Consider the following 20,054-nt stretch of genomic DNA (forward strand, 5'->3'; position numbering starts at 1 on the left):
TAGAGAAAGGTCTGTGCTCCATGTTTGCAGAGTCCTGAGCACAGGTATGGTGGTTTGAATATGTTGGCTCATGGGGAGTGGCACTATGAGGAGGTGTGGCCTTGTTGGAGGACTTAGTATATCACTGTGGGGATAGACTTTGAGGTCCTATGCTCAGGCTCCAGCCAGTATGGAAGAGATCCTCCTCCTGGCTGCTTTTGGATCAAGATGTAGGGCTCTCAGCTCAAGACTACCCGAATGCTGCCATGCTTCCCACCATGATTATGATAGACTGAATCTCTGAAGCTGTAAGCCAGCTCCAATTAAATGTTTGCCTTTGTAAGAGTTGCCTTGCTCATGGTATCTCTCCAGAGCAATAAAACTAAGACAGAAGTTGGTACCAGGGACTAGGGTATTGCTGTGATAGGCCTGACCATGTTTTTGTTTGGAGGAATGTGCATTTTAGAACTCTGGATTTGGAAAGCAGTGGAATGCTTAAGTACAGCATCATTGGCCATTCTATAAAGAATATGGAAGACATTGGTGCTGAGTGTGATTTGAGCTTTGGGGACCTGGCTCAAGAGAACAGGAATTTTAGTATGTTGCCTAGAGACCATTCTTACAATGTCTTGGTGAAGAATGTGGCTTCTTTTTGCCCTTGATTAATTGTATTGACAAAGGAAGTCACAAAAAAAAAAAAAAAAGCCCAGCAAAGACTTGTTTCTCTGATTTGCTCTCATGAAGAGCTTTTTGATTAAGCCTACCAAGCTTAGAAAAGAAAAAAACAAAAGTTATATTTCAATTATTAGAGGGGCATTAGGAAGTTGAGTGGAGCTAAATTCTGTGTTCCTGAGATAAACAAATTAAGGCAGTGGTATCCTTGGGCAAGATCCCACTTAGCTAGGCTTATCATTTATTCATTTGCAGTTGAACAAGGGATAGTTATATCATGTTAGGCATTATTATGACCTGGTTTTTGTTTTCATTTGGACATAAGAAAATATGATTATGTGTCAAATTAACAAAGGATGAGTTGTAATGTCTATTCTCAGTTGTTAACTTTTACTATATTTGGAATGAACTATAATCCAGAATTTATTATGATCATGTGAAAAAGTAAGGAAAATTTTAGGTCCAGGAATGATGGCACACACCTTTAATCCCAGTACTCAGGAGAAAGAAATATGCAGATATCTGAGTTCAAGGTCAGTCAACAGAGCAAGTTCCAGGTCAGCCAAGCTTAGGCAATGAAGGATCTAATAAAACAAGGGTGCTATGTTCCAGCCCCAGCAAGCAGCAGAACTCAGCAGCTTCAGTCATGTGGCTCTGGCTTCAGAGTCAAGAATAGAAGGGGTTATTGAGATAATTGACATAATTGAGGTCTTAGCTGGAGCTAAGAACTTAGTGGTGTTTAAGAAGAGACCAGCATCATTGGAGTGAAATCTTCTTACACAAACACAAAGAAGTTGTGTTTCAGAGACAGACATGGTGCAGGCAGCCAGACTTGGTAATATGTAAGAATCACCCAGATGGCACTTGTTTGAAGGGATGAAGGGATCATGCAGAGTGCCTGAGGCTTGGCACTGTGAAAGACCAGGAAAGGCCATTAGTGAAGGTGCACCCTCAGTTGCAATTGATGGCCCAAGATAGAAGGAATCATGCAAAGGATTTGAGGCTTGGCACCACAAAAAGAGTCTATGTGAGGCTATTGGTGAAGCCCAGTTGCAGCAGAAGACCCCAGCATTTTGGAGAATCCAGTACATAGGATGACCACCAAGAACAACAGCAGCTGTGCAGTGTAGTCAACCTGAGCCTAGAGTGCTACAGAGGGCAGAGCTGGAGAAATCACCCGAGCCCCTTGGAGGAAGTTAGTTCATGTGTGAATCCCAGACACTGGAACAAGAAGCTATAAAGTTGAAGTTGCCTTGGAGACCCCAAGATGTTAGAGATGCCAGAGCTGTGGGATACCTGCTGAGGAAAGCTGCTAATAGGAAATGGAACCAGCCCAAGAGAAATAAGTTTGTTGCAGTCAACAGAGATGAAAGGAGTTGATCTGAAGAGCACTTCAATATCACACATGGAGACACAGAGTTTGAAGTTTGCCCAGATGAATTTTGGTCTTGGTTTTGGTCTTGTATTTTTTTCACTATGACATTTTAGATTAGTAGTGTATATCCTTTGATGTTGGAAGTATGTGATCTGCCTTTTGAATTTGATTTTATTAGGGATTTCAGTTTAAAAGATTGCATGAATCTCAGAAGAGACTTTGAATTTTGGACTTTTAAACAGTAATCAGATTGTGATAGACTATGGGAACTTTTGAAGTTGGACTAAATGTATTTTGCATTATGCTATGCCTAAGTATGGCCCTATAGACTCATGTGTTTGAACGAACCTATGGGGACCAGGGAGTGTAATGTGGCGGTTTGAATGTGCTTGGCCCATAGGAAGTGGCACTATTAGGAGGTGTGGCCTTGTTGGAGGAAGTGCAGCACTGTTGGGGTGGACTTTGAAGTCCTAAAGTTTGGCTCTTCCCAGTACAGAAGAAACTCTCCTTCTGGCTGCCTTTGGATCAAGATGTAGGGCTCTCAGCTCTTTCTCCATGACCAAGTCTGTCTGCACACTGCCATGCTTCTCACCATGATGATGTTGGATTGAACCTCTGAAACTGTAAGCCAACCCCAATTAAATGTTTGCCCTTATAAGAGTTGCCTTGTGGGCTGGAGAGTTGGCTCAGCCGTTAAAAGCTAGGCTCACAACCAAATATCTAAGAGTTGCCTTGCTCATGGTGTCTCTTCACAGCCACAAAACCCTAAGACAATAGGAAACAATGAAAACAATCAAACACAAATGGAACAGCATTCTTCAGCATGAAGAAACCCCATCGATTAGTGGTCACAGGAGCAAAAGTTTCTAGGACCTGACAGATATTGATGCAGAAGCTGGATTTCTAAAGGGGTAATGGAGCCAAGTCTATTTATTGTGTATTAAAAATAAGTACAACAGGGATAGCTCCACATTTAAGAATTGTGTCCTTTTTCAGAGGATCCAAACTCAGCTCCCTGAACACACATGGTGGCTTACAACATTCTGTAACTTCAGTTCCAGGGGATCTGACATCCTCTTCTGAGTTTTTAAGGCCCAAGCATACACTGGGTGTACATACATATAGACAGACACATAGATATACAAAAATAAATATTTTAAAAATATGGCTAGCCATCTATATTTGTAGGCTTAGAATCTGAGAATTCATCTAATAGGATCAAAATTCTCCATAAAAATGTAGTATACACAGACATTTTATGGTTTTGATCAACAATATTGAATAATTACTATTGTTATACCATTTATGCTGCATTAGCTGTTGTAAGTAATCTACAGGTGATTTAAAGTGTGGGCAGATATTTATAGGTCCTAATCAGATGTTACACCATTTTTATATAAAGATCATGAACATTTATAGATATTGGCACCCGTTTTGGATCATTGACTGATCCCCTGCATATACCAAGGGATGACTTACTGAATAAAGTCAGTAGGGTTAAAGACTTCCTCCACTCTCCTCACACTAAGAATGCAAGGCTACTAATACATGACACAGAGTAAACAAGACCTAGCAAGAATTCTGTGGGGTTGGGGATTTAGTTCAGTGGTACAGCACTTATCTGGCAAGAGCAAGGCCCTGGGTTCGGTCCCCAGCTCCGAAAAAAAACAAAAACAAAAAAACAACCAACCAACCAACCAAACAAACAAACAAAAAAACCAAAGAACTAAAAGGCACTCAAAGAATAAGACAGGTTCGTGTAACAGAGCACAGAAGTTCTTTGACGTGTGCCCAAATTATAATTAACCCCTATATTAACATGTAATAGACTCATTATCGGGGTTGGGGATTTAGCTTAGTGGTAGAGCGCTTGCCTAGCAAGCTCAAGGCCCTGGGTTCGGTCCCCAGCTCTGAAAAAAGAATTCTGTGCTTCTGGTCAATGACAGAACTTAAGGAAAGGCATGAGTCCTCACTCTCCCCTTTATACCCTCACCTGCCCACTTGCTTCCTGCTTTCTCCTAGTTTGATAGCTATGGACGATATGACCTCTCTACAACATTTTCCATCAAGTGTCTTTAAATCAGAAGATGTCAGATTGTGCACAAGAAAGTGTCAGAGCAACATGGGAAGTCAGTTTGTAGCCATTGGGATCATTTTAGGTGCATAGGTTCTAAGAATCTTAAAAGAAAGCAGGTCTTAGGTAACTCATTGGTAACTTCTTTCTGTCTCTAACGCCACAAAGCCCAAGAATGACACATAAAATACCCAAGTTATCTTGAAGAAACTTTTTGTCTATGTATCTTGTCCTGACCATCTGGCACTTTGAGGAGTTCTGTGAGTACATCACAAGGGCTAGAGATTTGGAAAGACCCTGATCCTGCTATACAACTACATCCTGCTTTCTAAAGCAGGGAATGGCATGTGCCAGAGATGACATCTGTCTGCAACTCCATTCTTGCATTTCTTTAATTATGTGTGTGTGTGTGTGTGTGTGTGTGTGTGTGTGTGTGTGTGCACGCCCGCGCGCGCGCGCGCGCGCACTGGTACCTGTTTGAATGTGTGTGTATGAGTAAGTTTGTGTGCTTTGTTAGGGTTTCTATTGCTTGGAAGAGACACCATGACAGGCAACACTTACAAAGGACAACATTTAATTGGGGCTGGCTTGCAGGTTCAGAGGTTCAGTCCATTATCAAGGTGGGAGCATAGCAGTGTCCAGGCAGGCATGGCACAGGAGAAGCTGAGAGTTCTACATCTTGTTCTGAAAGCAAATAGGAGAAGATTGGCTTCCAGGTGCTAGGATGAGGGTCATAAAGCCCATGCTCAGAGGGACACATCTACTCCAACAAGGCCACACCTTCAAATAGTGCCGCTCCCTGGGCCAAGAATATTCAAGTCATCACACCAGGATTGCCTCGGTTTGTGTTTTCTTTATTGCTTTGATTTACCTTTTCAGTTCTTGAACATTTTAGTTATATCCTTCGCCTGTTTGATTGTCTTTTCCTGTATTTATATTTATTTGCCTCCTTTTTAAATGCCTCTACCCTTTTGGAAATATTTTCCTGTATTTCTTTAAGAGATTTATCCATTTCCTCTTTAAAGACCTCTGTCATATCTATAAGTTTGGATTTAAAATTATCTTCTTGTGCTTCAGTTTCATTAGGATATCCATGGTTTTGTGTAGCAGGATAGCTGGGCTCTGGTGGTTCCATTTTGCCCTGCGTCTCATTGATTGTGTTCTGTGCTATTCTTTAGGCATTGGGTTTTCCCTAGTGTTGGCTGAATGATCCTGATGACAGCAAGACTTCTCGGAAAGGTGAGGGGAGCCTTGGGCCAATATTGGAGGTCAGGATATCCAACTCTGGTGGCTGCGTCTCAGACAGACCCCTCTGTCAAGGGATTGATGGGGCAGTGCTCCAAAATGGTAGTTCTTGGGGGTCTCCATAGCCCTCTCTGGGGAAGCAGGATGTTTCTGGGTCTTGAAAGCTTCCTCAGGATCACAGAGCAAGCCCAGAGCTAGACAACGGAGTTCATCGGACCATGCACAACTCACCTTGGCTGGCCATGTCCTGGGCAAACCCGACTAGAATGGGACTGGTGGAACAGGGTTCAAGGTGATTAGTCTTGGGGTCCCAGGATGCTCCTGGGGGTCCTGCAAAGCTCCTTGGCACCAAAGAGCGAACCTAAAGCTGGACACTAGAGTTCATGGAACCATGCACAACTCACCTCTCCCTGCCGTGTCCCAGGTGGACCAGAGTGGGTTTGGATCGGTGGAGCAGAGTTCTAAGCTGATTAGACTTGAGGTCCCCCAAAGGCTTCCATGTGGAAGCAAGATACACTTGGCGTCCTTCAAGCTTCTTGGGACCATTAGATAGAAAATAGAGTATATGGAACAATGCAGAAGTCACCTGAGGTTGTTGTGTCTCAGGCAGACTTGACTCTAGCTATGGGTTTACACTACCAGATATGAATTCCCTCCTTGTCGCGCGCCCAATGTCCCGCCAGCAAGAACGACGCTCGGCAACAGGATTCTTCTGCGAGCAAGCCTTTACTGTGTTACAGCTCTTCTTAGTGTTACAGCTCTCTTGAACAGTGACCCCGAGCAGCAAAATCGCTCGACTTATATAGACAACAGTATGCTAATTATCTCTCAGGGATTGGTGGGGCATGGATCACCCCACTACTTGTCCTCCAGGGATTGGCGGAGAATGAATCACCTCATTAGCATATTAACGGTCAACTGACACCTGGTGCATAAACCGCACATGTGTAGTACCGCTGTTCACCACTAGAGGGAGCCCTAGCAAGGGGACAAGCCTGCACATGCGCAGTAAGTCGTTTATATCCAGACAAGGCTGGATGTCGGCGCCATCTTTGTTTCGCCGCGCCGCTCTCTACATCTCCCCCTTTTTTGTTTAATAAAATGACTGGTCTAGATCTGGGTGTCACGTCAATCTTGTCATTGTTCCTGTCTTAGGTCGTTCTCATCTAAACTCGGCCTTACCCGTCATAGAGTTACCCTATCGCCACCGGGCCCCGTTTCTTAGGTTGGTCCGAGTTCGAGGAAAGTTGTCCGTCCCTGGATATAATGACTCCACATGACTGTGACAAAAATGATCTAGGGCGAACTCTTAATCTTTCAAAGAGGCCAGCCATATGTTGGGAGAAGTACCCTTTTTAATGGTGGTCATAGCCTGGTAAACAACCACTTTGTGTCTGGCATGTTCTCTTTTTAAACGGCCAATAAGCCAGAGACCTACTCCGAATCCCAGGAGGACAATAGCTCCCTGGAACAAACATGTCTGCCCACTCCTTAAAAAGGGAGAAAGCATTGGTAACCCATGAGGTAAAGTCTTCAACTGTGATGGGGTCCAGCCTAGTGCTGTTGAGGACAGCAATCTGTATCAGCAATTGTCTTGATAGTTGCTCTGCTTTTATGGACCAGTTTCCTTTCAGGTAATTCGAGATTTCTTTGTTCTGTTGAAAATGTTGAGAAAAGTTAGCTCGCAAAGGAATAATGTATAAACCTCTAAGGGAGGAAACACAAGACAGCTGTGTCATATGCTACAGTGTTTTAATTTGTTCTTGAACTAAATCTATCCTTTGATTGGCTAATAGAAAGCCAGATGCCAAATGGGTATTAAATTCTTCTTGTATCTCTAGTGCCACTGTAGTTCTTTATATAATCTGATTGATAGTCTCAGCCGTCTGTATTTGATTGGTCATAGCGATTGTAGCTGTGGTAGCTGTGGCAGCAGACAGCACAATGGCTGAAATTATGGCTGCCGTAATTCCAAAATCTCTTTTGGCTCTCAGCAAATTAAGAATAGGAAAGCTATCTGGGTTTGCCTCCACTGGGATTGGCACAAAGGAGGGAATCTTAACCATCACTGTGGTGTCATTGGTGCCATCCCAGCATTCAGCTAAATAGCAGACTACCTCAGAGCTATTACAATTTAAAGCACCACTGTTTACATTAGTGCTTATCAGAAAAAAGGTGATCTAGCACATACTGAAGTACTAGTGGCAGTATTATTTACCAAGAGGTTATTATATTGAATATTGATCAACCTGGTATCACCTTTTTTGGTAGTTGAAACATTATACAGCACGAAGTTCTCACCCATCAACCTAGCAAAGGGGGTCAGGGATGTATATGCCCCTTGTTCATTGGACAGCACCCATTGAAACCAAGGCCAGAGATTATGTTTGTCAGTCTTATTCTCAAAACAGTAGAATTGTTATGAACTGGCATGGGTACTGGCCAGGATCTGGCAATAGCCCACAGGGTGAGCGAATTAACCTGTATTACCATTCCCAGTAGTAATAGTAGGGTTCGTAGTCTCATCTTCAGGAAGAGCAGAAGACAATCTTCGAGTCAAACGCTCGGGTACCCAAATTGGATTTTCTTGATTCTGTGGAAAAACACAAATTGCTCTCCTAGATCTCGAAATCACGGGATCTGGGCCACGCCATTCATCAGTTAAGACATCCTTCCACTTTACTTCTGCATTAGTTATAGGTGTAGTAGCAGTATGGCGATCTGCGGCAGAGCAGCCATGCACATCCAAAATTAAGAAATTTAGAGTAAAAAGAGCTAAAGAAAGTTGTTCTTTTGGTGTTCGGCCGCTGGCAATTCCCTCTTTTTGTTTTGTTTTGTTTTTTTGTTTTGTTTTTTTTTTATAAGCTCTTTTAAGGTACAATGTACCCTTTCCACAATTCCTTGACCTTGGGGATTGTATGGTAAGCCTGTAGTATGACCGACCTGCATTGTCTGGCAAAATGCCTGAAAGGACTTTGTAGTGTAGGCAGGCCCGTTGTCTGTCTTGAGACTATCAGGCTTTCCCCAGGCTGCCCATGCCTCTAAGCAATGGCTAATGGCATTACGAGTCTTTTCAGTCATCAGAGTAGCGTGTATAATACCGGAACAGGTATCAACAGAAACATGAGCATATTTTAAATTTCCAAATTGAGATATGTGTGTGACATCCATCTGCCAAAGTTTTAGTGGGATCAGACCACGAGGGTTAATCCCCACATGAGGAGGGTGGTGAAATTGACCTTTTTTAAAAACCATATCCAATAACTTAAAAGCCAATAGTCCATAACCAAGGCCTGTAGAGAATATTTATACATTTAAAACCAGTCAGAAAACAAAATTGAAGTGGCTACACATATCTTAGCTACAGGTGCAAGGCTCCAAGGGCCGATTGAAACTGTTTTTTTAAGAGAAGCACCTTGTTACTTGCTAAATCTCCTTGAGACCAGGAATCTAAGTAGGCACACTCAAGTTTATCTTTTTGTTTGATTCTCCTGAATAAATTTTCAGGTGGTCTACATCTATCAAATCTGATCAGTATGATTCTGTGAGGTTTCTAGAGCCTAATCACATACCTAGCAATAGCCTCAACTTGAGCCACAACAAAAGCTGCACGGACCACATTTTTTATCTCTGTCTTCTCTCTGTTCCTTTTATCTCCTTTTCTTTTCTTTTTTTCTTTTGAGACTTTTTCTTCCTCTGACATACTTTTTTGTTGTTCTGCAAGGACCCTCTGACCTGTCCTAACAGCTTCTTCACATTGTTTATCCTCTAAGCAGGCAGGGACCATTCGCCAAAGAGGTTTTGGTCCAGGCTTAAGCTTGTTGTCTGTGGCTTCTCTATCCCACACAAAGAAAAAAAGAAACAAAATTACCAGCCTTGCCCACATAGGATCCATAACTTTAGATTTCTTCACAGTGGCTCTCCACCTAGGCTCATATCTTTCTTCCTCATATATGGCTGCCTCTTCCTCTAATTCCTCCTCCTCCCACTCTGACAACTCTTGCTCAGAGTCACTGCCAGCCAGTTCTAAGGCTTCTAATTTTTTAAATGGATACAAAGTATCCTCTCCGGATGACTTGTACTTCATCCTCCCGGGCATACCTATTTTTTCCTCCAGCGGCATTTTTTTCCACCTTTTGTATCTCTTTCACTTTTGTTTTAGTAACCTTTTTTTTTTTTTGCGCGATCCTAATTTCTCACTCTGCTCTGTTTCTGACATTCTCTCCTGAATGTTCTGTCCTGCCTTGACTATGTCCTCACATTTTAACACAACTAGAAAGAAGACAACAGTAACTATAAAAACGAGCAACTAAATCCACGGCAAGACTAAATCCAAAAAGGGGCATGCCTCTCGGAGCTTGCCTTTTAATTTACATTCTCGCAGTTCTGAATCCTCTTCAGCACACTGAAGGGTCCCCTCGGCACCGGCGATGTTGGTTCCCAGGTTTCAGCACCACTTGTCGCACGCCCAATGTCCCGCCAGCAAGAACGACGAGCGGCAACAGGATTCTTCTGCGAGCAAGCCTTTACTGTGTTACAGCTCTTCTTAGTGTTACAGCTCTCTTGAACAGGGACCCCGAGCAGCAAAATCGCTCGACTTATATAGACAACAGTATGCTAATTATCTCTCAGGGATTGGTGGGGCATGGATCACCCCACTACTTGTCCTCCAGGGATTGGCGGAGAATGAATCACCTCATTAGCATATTAACAGTCAACTGACACCTGGTGCATAAACCGCACATGTGTAGTACCGCTGTTCACCACTAGAGGGAGCCCTAGCAAGGGGACAAGCCTGCACATGCGCAGTAAGTCGTTTATATCCAGACAAGGCTGGATGTCGGCGCCATCTTTGTTTCGCCGCGCCGCTCTCTACACCTCCTATAGGGGTGAGCTTCATATTTAATCAGAAAGTAGTTGATTACTCTCATAACAGTCATGTCACTATTGTACCTATGGACACATCTTCTCTAGCAGAAAACAGTATTTTAGCATGCAGAATGCAGTGCTCGGTTAAAAACACTGACATCAATTCTTTCTCCAAAACCTGAATTTCACCTTCTAGTACTTAGAAGCTACCCAGAAAGGAGGAGAGTTTCCCGGACAGTTTGAGATAGATTTATCCTTGTCCCACAAACAAAGGATCCGGTGTCTTCAGCAATAGGGTTTTAATAAATAGCGATGTTGGGAAACCAGGAGCAATGATACGGCCTGTGCTGCTTTGGGTTTCTCTGTGGCTTCCTGGAATGATAACTCACAGGAACGTAAGCTGTACCTGCTATTTAGATCTTCATTCAACAATCCATATTTGCATGTTCAGGATACTTCTATTCAAATTACTTATCTTTTTTCTTTTTTGAAAACAAAATTATACTTTCAATTGCTTACAAATTAGGGGTTTTCATATAACATTCTTTGTTATGGTCAAATTGTGCTATACTCCTTCCTTCTGCCCATTCTCTTGAACCCATCCCTGTTTCAACCTTTTTTTTTCTCTCTCTTTTTTTTTTTTTTCAGAGCTGAGTACTGAACCCAGGGCCTTGCGCTCGCTAGGCAAGCGCTCTACCGCTGAGCTAAATCCCCAACCCCTCAACCTTTAATTCAAGTATTATCCTCCTGTTCTTTCAATATCACATGTATTCTGCTATCTCCTCTTGTTATATTTTATTTATCTTGCAAAATTTTAGGTTTCCATATAGTTTTGTGGTATTTTTCTAGTATTTCTTCTCTTCCCTCTCATTTTTAGACTTATCCTACTAACCCCCTCACTTAAAGTACTCTTCCCCACCCACGGGCTATAACTACCTGGATTCCACACATACTCCAAGTTTAATGTATGAAATCCTCTAAGAATTAAAAAATATTATATTGGAAACAGTAATATCCTCATAGATGTCTATCAACTCATGAATGTGGTATGTTTAGGTGAGTAAATTGTATTTATCTGTTAAGAGGTCTGGTGGGGTGGGTGGGGTGAGGACAGCCTTGTGGAGCTGGGGGGTGCGGGGAGTAGGTATGGGATGTGGAACCCTCCAGGAGTGAACCGGGAAGGGGATAAAATCTGGAGTGTAAAAACAAACAAACAAACAAACAAATAAAATTTATAAATTCCGATGTCTGTTGACTGTGGTGGCGGCGACTATGCGGCCGGTTCCAGGACCTGTCCAGGACGGAGGATGTGAGTCCTATGGAGCTACACGTAGAAGATGAGCAACCGCCACCACCGCAGCAGCCCTGGGCACAGAGTCTAGGCGCAGAGGAGGACGAACCCCAAATACTTCTTTGGAAAAGTGAGTGGACCATCAGAAGGAAGGAGAGCAATAAACAGGTCTCTAGAGATCACTGTAAACTTATAGTGGATGAAAAATCTGGTGAGGCAGCACTGGAAGACACCAGCACCAATGGAACAGTAATCAACACGCTGCAAGTTGTCAGGAAGCAGACTCACCCTTTACAGAGTGGGGATATCGTCTATTTGGTACACAGGAAAAATGATCCAGAACACAATGTGGCATACCTCTATGAATCTTTAAATGGCAAACAGATCCTAACTCAAGAATCCCTTGGACCTGGGAATACAAGCATCTCCCCCAAAAGAATGTAGTTCACTTGTTGCAAATGGTGAACTCTCTAGCCTTTTTCCAGTTTTCCAAGACAAAGAAGCATCCTTTTCTTTGTTGGAAATCGAAGACCCCGAGGAATTGGAGCCAGCCCCCCTCCCAAAAAAAGGAGATGAGGAGCTTGACTTGAACCTCCAGTTATCAGTCGCAGACCAGCGTGTAAATGCCCAAATCTCAAGTGAGGATGTCAAAGATGCCTCTCTGAAGCCAAACAAGATGGAGGAGACACTAACCTGTATCATCTGTCAAGACCTTCTGCATGATTCTATGACTTTGCAGCCTTGTATGCACACATTTTGTGTGGCTTGCTACTCTGGTTGGATGGAGCGTTCATCTCTCTGCCCTACCTGCTGATGTCCAGTGGAGCGGATTTACAAAAACCACATCCTGAACAACCTCATGCAAGCCTACCTTATCCAACACCCAGAAAAGAGTCGCAGTGAATAAGATGTGAGAAGTATGGATGCAGGAAATAAAATCACTCAAGATATGCTGCAACCCAAAGTCAGGAGGTCTTTCTCTGATGAAGAGTGGAGTTCAGAGGACCTGCTAGAGCTGTCTGATGTTGATATTGAATCCTCTGACATCAGTCAGCCATACATTGTATGCAGACAGTGTCCTGAATACAGAATAGTGCAGTCTCTTCCTTGCCCAGTTCTAGATAGTGAGCTGGGAGCCACACAGGCCCTTGGTGGGGAAGCACCTTCAACATTTGCCAGCTTGACAACTGCCCCGAGTTATATGTACCCCTGTAGGGCGCCCTCCTGTGGTGAACAACGGTACTGCGCATGCGCGGGTTTTGCACCTGGCGTCAGTTGGCCAGATGGTAATATGCTAATGAGGGATTCATGCTCTGCCAATCCCTAGAGGACAAGTAGCAGGGGTGATAGTCGGGTGATAGTGGGGTGACTCGTGCTCCACCAATCACTGAAAGACAATTAGCATAGCCCCAGCCTGTTGTGTATATAAGGGGAGCACTTTTGCCTCTCGGGGTCCCCATATCAGCAAAAAGGTGGTCCTGCAATAAAGGCTGTTGAGAAGAATCTGACCGTGTTGCGTCTTCCTTGCTGGCCGAGGTGGGTGTGACAACTGGTGGCCCGCGAAGACACCCGCAGACATTCTTGTGGATTCAGAACTCTTGAAATTCATGACGGCGACATCGGTAAATTCCCGGATACGGGACGATAAAGTTCTCTGGAGGTAAGCAGAGACGATGAATAAAGTTCTCTGGAGGTAAGTAGAGACGATGAAAGCCTTGGTCTAGAGGCTGAAAGGTTTGTGAACTATGGCAATGTTGTTTCCAATTGATCCTTTGTTGGTAGGGCTTGTAATTTTGATTCTTTTTTTCTTTGTGTGGGATAGAGAAGCCACAGAGAGCAAGCCTAAGCCCGGACCAAAACCTGTTTGGCGAATGATCCGTGCCTGCTTAGAAGATAAACCGTTAGAGCCGTTAGAACAGGTCAGAGGGTCCTTGCAGAGCAACAGGAAGTATGTTGGAGGGAGAAAAGGTCTCGAAAGAAAAAAAGAAAAGAAAAGGAGATAAAAGGAACAGAGAGAAGGCAGAGATAAAAAAAAGAGGATAATCAGGACCAGGAAACAAATAAGATATATTCTTCTTTAAAAGTCTTGACCTTAGAAATGTCAGACAATCTAGAAAGCATTGCCGACAGCTTAGAGAAAGTGAAACTAAAGGTAGAACCATCGGGTCCGGGACCACCCGGCACAGCAACAAAAGGAAGCACAGGACTGGACCTCAGTTCCACCACCAGACTCATATTGACCCCTCGAATGGGAACTCAGGTGGTGGATACAGATTTTAAAGGCCCCAGTAAGCAGAATTCAGAAGGATCGCAGAAATTGAAAGCATGTGCAAAGATAAAGATTTGAGGTAGTGGTAGTGGTCAAAAGGGGACAAGGTAATAATGGTAAAATGTTTTTGTGTATGTGTTCTTTTAGAGTTATGTTAAAATCTAGAGAAGCAAAGTAGATTCTCATAGATGCTTTTAGTCTTTGGACCCTGACTAGAGACAGTTTACACCCTAGACAAGAGAGAGAATGGGGTTGAGAAAAACAGTCCTCCCGAACTCTGCACAGATGCTTTGGTAAAAGAAGGAAATGAGCTTAAGTTTTTTGAAGCTCTCCTGGAGACAGAAGGAGATGGGAGACGTCTTGCCTCCTTGCTGGCTCCTATTGGAGAAGTGCTTATTTCTGGTTCTGGGTTCTTTAGGTAGGATGTCTGGGTCCCTTTGGTGGAACACCATCTAGTTCTTTTCCTCTTTGTCTATTGTCTGTCCTTGGTGCACCAAACTGTCCATGTATGTCAATTTATGTCTGGGTTTTGCTTCTCGTTGCTTGAATGTTTTGTGTTTCATGTTTAAAAGAAAAGGTTAAAGTTTTAAATGCTGGTTGATTCACCCATTGATGTAGCTTTAACTCCTTTCAAGAAAGGAACAAATAAATAAAAAGTTTCAATTGGCTTTTGGAGCCTGCATCTGTAGCTAGAAGCCTAAGTCGGCTGGGCAAGCTCCCCAGGGGGCTGGCTAAATGTTTATACTAGCGGATCCTAAAGACACCATGAGCTTCACAGCTTCTAAGGTAATGGAACTGATGGCTGTTTCTCTTAGAAAAATCTTTGACTGTGATTATTGGACTCAACAGGTGACAAGGTGTTTCTCTTAAAACTACAGCTAGAAAAAGTAAAAATGGTGATTGATTTAAATATTAAAGGTATTGTAGCCACTTCAATTTTGTTTCTGATTGGTTTTAAATGTATAAATATTCCCTACATGCCTTGGTTATGGACTATTGGCTTTTAAGTTATTGGATATGGTTTAAAAAAATGTAACATTGGTAACAGAAAGTTGACATAAAACTGGTAAATTTGGATGGAGTCATTTTAGACAACATGTGGCATGAGCCAATCTAGGGAAACAGGTCTAAATTGGGATGATATTTTTATGGAAATCTTATCCTAGAAACCAGGCTTCTAAAAGATTTTAAGGCAATGTCTCTTTGTTGAGGTATTGGAGACCGCACCATCATGCGTTCATATGTAGGAATTGGCAGTCAAACCTTGTAGCATGAAGGATAGACTCAGTGTTTTGGAGACTGGATTTTGGGGTGATGAGGCTGATCTCAAGGAAGAGGCTGCTCAGTGTGAGAGGGAGAGAAATGATCCAGACTGGCCACACGCTAGTGCCACGTGGCAACAAGGCAGACAATTAGGCAAGAAAGCGGTTATACCAACAGCACTTCCGTATAACCCTCAATATAAAAGCATGGTGAAGCCTACAAAAACTACTTCCTTTTGCCCAGAGGTGTGGAAAGAGATGGGATTAAGTTTTCCAGTGTTTCTGGATGCCAACGGGCATTGATATCATGAACCCGTTGACTTTAAGAAAAGGCAATGCTAAGAAGGTACAAGGAAGAGGATCTCCTTTTGTGTATACTGAGAACGTTTTGTCAGCCTACAGGAGTGCTATGGCAACAGGGACCTCTTCTTTGGAGTTATCCTTATATTTCTCCTAATAAGACACTTGAATATTACCCTTCTGCCGTTGCACAGCTTGCTGTATTAGGCATTAAATCTTGTATTCAGCATTTTGGTATTTTACCCAAGAAAATTATTATACCATATACTACAGCTCAGATAGAAACATTGTGTGCCTTGATAGATGATTGGGCCATATTATGCTGTAGTTTTGATGGAGAGTTTGACAATCATTATCCTAAGGATCCTTTGCTACAATTTTTCATTGAACATCCAGTGATTTTTCCCAAGGTCACTGCCTCAGAGCCTTTGTCTGGAGTGTTAGATATTTATACAGATGGCTCCAAAACAGGTGTAGGTGCCTATATGGTTGATTCTCAAGAACCAGTATTAATTCAATACAGTCCAGGCACCCCCCAAATTACAGAATGTAAAATTGTATTGGAAGTTTTTAAAAGATTTCATGATTCTTTTAATTTAATTTCTGACTCTGCTTATGTAGTTAATGCTGTGCGCTCACTTGAAATTGCAGGGCCAATTTGGTCAACTAGTACAGTGTGTCAAATTCTTTTAGAATTACAAAATTTGATTTGGGCCAGAAAAAATAAATTTTTCATACAACATATTCGAGCCCATACTGATTTGCCTGGTCCCATGACCAGTAATAACGCCCTGGTGGATGCTAGTACTCATAGAGAGTTTATTTTTCATGCTGCTCTAGTTGATCTCACTAGAGAATTTCATCAAAAGTTTCAAGTTCCTGCCTTTACTCTTCAACAAAAATTTAACCTCTCTAGGGCTACAGCTCGTGATGTGGTGTTACTTTGCCAGAATTGTGTTCAATTTCACCACCCTCCTCATGTGGGGATTAACCCTCGTGGTCTGATCCCACTAAAACTTTGGCAGATGGATGTCACACACATATCTCAATTTGGAAATTTAAAATATGCTCATCTTTCTGTTGATACCTGTTCCGGTATTATACACGCTACTCTGATGACTGGTGAAAAGGCTCGTAATGCCATTAGTCATTGCTTAGAGGCATGGGCAGCCTGGGGAAAGCCTGATAGTCTCAAGACAGACAACGGGCCTGCCTACACTGCAAAGTCCTTTCAGGCATTTTGCCAGACAATGCAGGTCGGTCATACTACAGGATTACCATACAATCCCCAGGGTCAAGGAATTGTGGAAAGAGCACATCGTACCTTAAAAGAGCTTATACAAAAACAAAAAGAGGGAAATGCCAGTGGCTGAACACCAAGAGAACAACTTTCTTTAGCTCTTTTTACTCTAAATTTCTTAATTTTGGATGTGCATGGCCACTCTGCCGCGGATTGCCATGCTGCTACTACACCTATAACTAATGCAGAAGTAAAGTGGAAGGATGTCTTAACTGATGAATGGCGTGGCCCAGATCCCGCGATTTCGAGATCTAGGGGAGCTGTTTGTGTTTTTCCGCAGAATCAAGAAAATCCAATTTGGGTACCTGAGTGTTTGACTCAAAAATTGCCTTCTGCTCTTCCTAAAGATGAGACTACGAGCCCTATTACTACTGGGAATGGTAATACAAGCTGAGTCACTTATCTTGTGGGCAATTGCCAGATCCTGGCCAGTACCCATGCCAGTTCATAAGCAAGAATCTTTTACTGAATGCACAACACAATAAAGAACTTCCAGGATCACAAGAAGGAAAAACCTAATTGTGGCACTAGTCTGTCCTTAAGGCAGGCTTTTTATATGAAAAATCAGGTTCAAAAGTTCAAAGGCAACCTGTGAAGTGGTATAGCATTTTTGGCTAACTAGACAAAGTATCACCAGCTAACCTTTAACCTGATTGGTCCTGAGTGAGGTAAGAAGGGTGGACGGGTGGTGAACACAGAATTTCAGAACATTGAGATAATAGGGTACAAGTGATTCAAACATAATGTTTTAGTTTATTAGTAACAATCTTCAGTGTCAGTTACAGTAATAACTATGAACTTAATTTCACCTTGTGAGTAACATGGAGCTTACAAAATGGCTACAATTATGTGAAATGGAGCAGGCTTCAACCACTGATACAATTATACTAAGTGAAATAATCCTGCTCCACAAAGACAAACATTATGTATGGACCCTAGCTTTGAAACTTTTGCTTTTACATTTAAGTGGAGATTTGAAAGCCAGAAAGGCAAATGAGATGGGAAAGAGGAAGAGATTTTAAGAGAATAAGGGAATAATAGAACACACGTGATTTTAACAAGAATGGTGGTGGACAGGATATTATAGGTTTATGTGAAGATGAGGGAAGGAAGAGGAGATGATAGGGTAGGTTGACTAAAACTAAGGATATATTGAAGACTTATGAAAGCTCGACACTTTGTAAGCAAATTACAAAATGTATGCTTAAGATTGATTTTGAATGGAGCTACTCTATATTATTAGGTAACTTTACTTCCAGAAGACATTGGTTACTAAAAGAAAACATCAGTGCCAGGCTTGGGATACCTGAGGAGGTATTGGTTATGGAGGCCCCAGGGGCTCTCAAAACAATGCAGGCTATTGCCATTGCTCTTGGTGGCCAATCATAACTGGTTGGTAAAGTCCTCTTCTCGAAGACATCACATGCTTGTGCCATAGAACATAGAGATCTAGCTATTGGTCAAGCAGAAGTCTCATCTTTACTTGCCTGCATAATGCTGGAAGGTGCTATACATGCTCACAGAGAAGAAAAGTATTCATGAATCACCACCAGCTATCAACTCTGAAAGCTACAATAATGACTTACCTGCAAGGTATATGCATTTGTTGAAAGGTTTTGGGGTGTGTGTGTGTGTGTGTGTGTGTGTGTGTGTGTGTGTGTGTGTAGTCTATTTTAGAGAAGATTCCAGGAACTGTTTAGTAGAATGTAAATGCTTTTGGCAGATATTCTGTAGATAATTCTTAAAGCCATTTGACGTATGATGTCACTTAATTCTGATGTTTCTCAGTTAATATTTTGTCTTGATGAACCATTTATTGGAGAAAATGGGATATAACCTACAATCAATGAATCGATGTTATTCTAGTTATTCTGTGTCTTGAAGTGCAGCAGTACATTTTTAATAAAACTGGATGCACTAGAGTTTGGTGCATATATGTTTAGAATTTTAATACCTTAAATTGTAAATACCTTAATTGTTTCTTTGATCAAAATATAATTTAAAAACTTCTAATTAATTTGGGTAAAAGGTGGTCTTTGTTTGTTTTGTTTTGTTTCTACTATTTGGAAAGGAACACACTTCTTTGTTTCTTAGCCCCTGTTGTTTGGAACACTTATTTCAATCCTTTCATTCTGAGGTGGTACCTATCCTACAAGATGATATGGGTTTCACATAGACCAAAAAAATGTGGATTCTGTTTCTTGATTGATTGAACCAACTTGTGTCGTTTGTTTGTAAAATTGAGACCACTAATATTTAAAGTTACTTTTGGAAAAGTGTGGATTGTTCCCTTTTTCTTTTGCTGCTTGTTTTCTTAGACCTATTTTGTGTTTCACTAATTATTTCTGTTTTCATTCTGAATCATTGCTTTTAGTCTTCTCAGTAGAATTGACTTGATGGTTGTGAATTATTTAATCTGATTATATCATGGAAAGTTTTCATTCTCCTTTAACAATGTCTGATGTGTCTGCCAGGTAAAGCAATCTGGGTTGGCATCTGTGGTCTTTAGAAAATGGAGTTCATTGGTTTAGACTCATTTGGCCTTTAAAGTCTCCACTGAGGAGTCTAGTTTTCTGATGTTTTTCTTTTATGTGTGACTTGTGATTTTTCTCTTGAACCTTTCAATGCTCTCATGTTGTTTTGTGTATTTAGTGTTCCTAACTATGATATGTTATGGGAAGATTTCTCTTCTGACCCTGTTTGTTTGGAGTTCTGTTTCTTGTATCTGTTTATGTGTATATCTTTTCCTAATGCAAAGGGAGTTTCTTCTATGATCCTGTGGAGAATCTGGTCTGTGCTATCAACATAGGATTCTTCTCCATTTACACCTATACTACAGATTTTGTCTTTTCATGGTGTTCCAAAGTATCTTAGTTAGGGTTTTACTGCTGTGAACAAACACCATGACCAAGGCAACTCTTATAAGGACAACATTTAATTGGGGCTGGCCTACAGGTTCAGAGGTTCAGTCCATTATCATCAAGGCAGCAGCTGGCAGTGACCAGTCAGGCATGGCACAGGAGGAGCTGAAAGTCCAGTATCTTGTTCTGAAGGTAGATAGGAGAAGACTGGCTTCCAGGCAGCTGGAATGAGGATCATAAAGCCCATGCCCATAGCAACACATCTACTCCAACAAGGCAACACCCCTAAGAGTGCCACTTCCAGGGCCAAGCATATTCAAATCACCACACAAACATTCTTTCCACGTTTATTAGAAATATTATATATTCTTGGCTTTTGTGTTCCGATCTCTGCTTTATCTTCAAATCTTGTTATTCTATGTCCTACTTTGTCCTTTTTAGCTGGTAAGTCTTTCTTTTCTTTAAGTTTCATAATTAGATTATTGCATTTTTCATTTCCATCTTCATTTCAGTTTGGACTTTCTTTGATATTTCTATCTCCTTACTGAATTCAGTTT

General features: G+C 41.9%; 1 long non-coding RNA gene and 1 pseudogene across 1 annotated transcript; one reads left to right on the forward strand and one right to left on the reverse strand.

The window, feature by feature from the left end:
- Positions 1-4,667: 4,667 nt before the first annotated feature.
- On the reverse strand, positions 4,668-10,221 carry LOC134479791 (uncharacterized). The gene is made up of 3 exons (XR_010053540.1): positions 9,720-10,221; positions 7,836-7,938; positions 4,668-7,000 (listed from the first exon to the last, which is right to left on the reverse strand). It is a non-coding gene; the product is annotated as an uncharacterized LOC134479791 (long non-coding RNA).
- Positions 10,222-11,532: 1,311 nt separating this feature from the next.
- On the forward strand, positions 11,533-13,169 carry Chfr-ps1 (checkpoint with forkhead and ring finger domains, pseudogene 1; annotated as a pseudogene).
- Positions 13,170-20,054: the final 6,885 nt, after the last annotated feature.

Source organism: Rattus norvegicus, chromosome 7 (genome assembly GCF_036323735.1).
Source record: "Rattus norvegicus strain BN/NHsdMcwi chromosome 7, GRCr8, whole genome shotgun sequence".
In the NCBI taxonomy this organism is placed as follows: domain Eukaryota; kingdom Metazoa; phylum Chordata; class Mammalia; order Rodentia; family Muridae; genus Rattus; species Rattus norvegicus.